Below are 4,397 nucleotides of genomic sequence, written 5' to 3'. Positions count from 1 at the left end.
TGTGATAGCTCTGATTGAAATGAGCCCTTTTCTCCTAAACATTGCTCAGCCGCTGAGCTGTTATGCAATGTTTATGAACTCCTCAGTTTTGTTTCATGAAAAATAAACAAACTGTGCATGCCTAAGTCTCAGGGACAGGTGGGGCTGTGTATAAACCTCACCACGGGGCTGTGTTGTGTTCAAGGGTCGCAATTCAGAATAGGTAGAAAGCTGTGCCATCAAAGTTGATAGGCTGTGTGTATGTGTTAAATGGTGAGAGTAACATGTGAATTAACTTTTGTATGCAAATAGTGTAGATATCCATATATGGATGTGAATGAATAAGTGTGACACTGGGGGGAGTGGATTGAGAGAAGCCATTTTACACACAATTCACATCCTCAAATGTTTGTAGGTCTCCAATTATACTCTCCTGTTGTTATACTTCTCTTCCCAGCTGTGCAACTTTAAAAGGGTAGGGTACCTATTAACAAAAGGGATGCGGGTGGCGCTGTGGGGTAAACCACAGAGTCTAGGGCTTGCCGATCAGAAGGTCGGTGGTTCGAATCCCCGCAAGTCCCTAGCAGTTCGAAAGCACGTCAAACTGCAAGTAGATAAATAGGTACCACTACAGCGGGAAGGTAAATGGTTCGCCAGAAGCGGCTTAGTCATGCTGGCCACATGACCTGGAAGCTGTACGCCGGCTCCCTCAGCCAATAATGCGAGATGATCGCCGCAACCCCAGAGTCGGTCACGACTGGACCTTTACCTTACCTTTTAACATTAATCAGCCACACTGGATTGCTGCCCTCCATTGTCAATACATGCTGTATTACACTATAAAATTAAGAGTCCTATGTTACAACAACAGTTCCTTGGATTGCACAAGGCCTTAGATTGCCCAGTTTTGATTGTGATAAGTGATATACCAAAAATGATGACAACAGATGGAGGAGGCATGAAGTGGATGATGAATCTCCTCACACGTTAAGCATACCTAAACATGTAAAGGGTTACTGAAATGAACATGTATTTGAAAACATATGTAAAGATCACTCACCTGTTGTTGTTGTTGCTGCTGCTGCTGCTGCTGCTGCTGCTGTTATGCTGTTCCTCTCACTCATTACAGTACTGTGTTTCTTATACAGCATGTCTGTATGAAAAAGAGTAAGTAGGCACAAATATATTAAAAATGGCAACATTCAGAAACCAGGGACAGAACATTGTGGTACCCCAGGACACTCTGCTGCTGAACCAAATGTTGCCATTTTTCAACAAAGGGACTTCAAAGAAATTACCAAATTGTGATCAAATGCTCTTTACTGCTGCAAATCTTTTATTTTTTATTTTATTTTGCAGGTTGGCTTAGTTATTAGTATGAATTATCTGTTTATTGATATGTTTTTAGATCTTGGTTTTTTTAAAAAAAATCATGATGTGCATTGCCTAGAGCAGGCATCCCCAAACTTCGGCCCTCCAGATGTTTTGGACTACAATTCCCATCATCCCTGACCACTGGTCCTGTTTGCTAGGGATCATGGGAGTTGTAGGCCAAAACATCTGGAGGGCCGCAGTTTGGGGATGCCTGGCCTAGAGGCTTATACAGCTTACCTACTATCCTTCCCCTCCCCTCACCAATGTCTCAACAAACGAAACTGAGTTGTAAAAATCTTAAGAGAGACATGATTTTTTTTATTAAAAAAAGCAGAAAAATAAGATAAATACCACAAAAGGGTCTTCTTTCTATTTTCAATGGAAATGGGGAAGAAACGTTACATAAATATTTCTTGAGATTCTCCTTGGAAGCTGCCCACCAAACCATTGCAAAACACTGGAAAGATCTGATGTCAACATGATGGAATAGTGGTATCTGCAAAAGTATTAAAAATTAATAAAACAAATAAGGACATTACATAATCCATGTTCTAAGAATGCATTCAAACAACTTGGTTTTGCCTTATTAAACATATAACATATAACGAAAATGCATTGTGTCCTCTAAACATGCATGGCCTCTTTTTTTTTTTTTTTTTTTTTTTTGGTAATTAGGATCTTTTATTATCTTTTTTTTTTTAACATACTTTTTATTAATTTTACAAAATACAAAAAAACAAAAAAACGGTACATACTTAAACCCCTTTTCCACCTCCTTCCTACCCACCCACATGGGTCCTCCCCTGCCACAGAAGTATCCCATGTTTGTGAACAGTCAGAAATGGTCCATTTTATGCTTGGATTTCTGTCCTCCTCCCCCTCCCCTGACCCCAAAGCCCCCCCCTGCCACCAGGGAGCTCCAAACATGCATGGCCTCTAATGGGCCGATGCTTTAGGTTAATTTTCTATACTACTAGGAAACTTCTTTAATGAAAATAAAAGAACTGTTTTTACTGAAAATATGACCAAACAATGTACTGCTTACATAATCTTGACCTAGCTTTTGTTTTGTATCCGGCCTGTTACTGTAAATAAGTTTGCTGTGGTGGTGGTGTATACAGTATTTTATGTTTGAAAACAAAAAAGTAAAATTATATTTTTTAAAAAAAAAAAAATTAAAAGCCAGCAAGAATTTTACCAAGAAGTTTGATTCTATCAATTTGGCATTAAATGTGAAAATGCTTTCTTCTCCCACTATAGATGTTCAGTTGTATAGTAAAGCTAGGCTGGTTGTTTAATCTTCCATTATCGCTGATGTGAATGGTGATTGTGCGTTGTTCTGTGTACATTAAAACTTTACACAGAAACAGGGGCGTACCCAGGATCAAAATTAGGGGGGGCAAGGGGCGGGGGCAAGGGGCGGGAGGGGAGGGGCCACAGTGGGAATGTGGGCGGGGCTACGTGGCTTGCGTCCTCCCAGCTCTTCTGAGGAGGCAGCCCCAGGCTCTTGTTCCCGGCGCGAAGCTCCAGAGGCGCACGGGGAACGCAAGCCTGGGGCTGCCTCCTCCACTTACACTCCCCGCTCCCGCTTAGCGCTCCTCCGCTTACGCTCCCCTCGCGCCTCTGGAGCTTTGCGCTGGGAGCCGGAGCCTGGGGTTGCCACGCTGCGCCCCTTAGCCTTTTGCTTCTAGGGGGGGCAATTGCCCCCTCCTGCCCCCCTGCCCACAGCACTGGTCGCCCCTCTGGGCAGCTCGCCCCATCCCCCGGGTGCGCTGTTTCTGCCCCGAGCGCAGACGGCTCAGCCTCCTCTTCCTCTGCTTCCCACCCGGCTCCCCACTGTGCCTCCTGGGCTGGCTCCGCAGCCACTGTCCCTGGCTGAGCTGCCCCTGCAGCTGCTCTGCATAGTCTCTTACGTTTACACCCCACCGCTTTTGCAGCTCGATAGTGGGAGGGGGAGAGGAGAAAGTGTGATGGGTTATGGAAAGGGGAAAGGGGGGAGGGCTGGTCTGTTTCTTTCTGGCTGGGGCCGCGCGCCCCGCTTTTTGCATTGAGATTTCTTCTTTCTTTTTAGCTTGGGGGGGGGCAGCTGGCTTCTAGAGTAGGGCAGCTGCCCTAACTTGCCCCGTGGTGGGTACGCCCTTGCACAGAAAGACTCTGTCCGTCCGTCCCCGACCTTCTCTATATACTTGCATGTAAATGAGCTTCTAACCCTGTTAACATATAATATCTCTGGTCAGAGTCCCGCATTGGTTGCAGATTTGCTACCAGGCCAAGTTCTAGGCGCTACTATTGTGAAGAAAGAATGTGAAACTACAGTATGTGGCTGTTTGAACAAGGCTTGCAATCTGAGCAAGGCCACAGGCGGACATGTGGAATGCCTAATATTTATGCGACCTGATAGTTGCGAGAAGGATAGGAAGGGAGGCTGAAGATAAGCAGGAGGAGCTGCTCTCAAGGCCATGGAACAGAGTCTACTTCAAAGGAACCCTGATAGACTAGGAATGTAGCCGCTGATAAGTGTACATGGAGCAATGTATGAAAACTGCAACAAAATGTAATGACATAGCTTAAAGTTCTTTGTTTGAGGAGGTAACAGTTCAGTATACAATGCCAGGGCATTTCTTGCCTCCATCTTACTTGATCACCCTCCCAGGTACTTTTGCATTTAGATTTGGTCTCTTTTTGTATAGTCTTTTTGTATTGTTGGGATGTGGGATTTCCCACAACACTATTAGTGTGCAAAGCCCTTAACAGCTTGGGACCAGATTACTGTATTTGCAATACAGTATCTTCTTACCGTCAAGAGTTTGAGGAAACAGCATTGTTACAGAATGCCACTTTTGTCTGTCTGTCGATAGATGTCAGGGAGGTGCCTTCCCCGTACAATTTTGGGTGCCTGCTCAAAACACTTCTGTTTAGACAAGCGTATCCAGACAATGTCAACATGTGCTGCAATCTGGTTTTCAGCTTAGCACTGCTTTTTTAATTTCTTTTAATGTTTTATGTAGTGGTTCCTAAACTTTCTTCCAATAATTCATTGTTTT

Source organism: Zootoca vivipara, chromosome 10 (genome assembly GCF_963506605.1).
Source record: "Zootoca vivipara chromosome 10, rZooViv1.1, whole genome shotgun sequence".
Lineage (NCBI taxonomy): Eukaryota > Metazoa > Chordata > Lepidosauria > Squamata > Lacertidae > Zootoca > Zootoca vivipara.
This window is presented reverse-complemented; position numbering follows the sequence as displayed.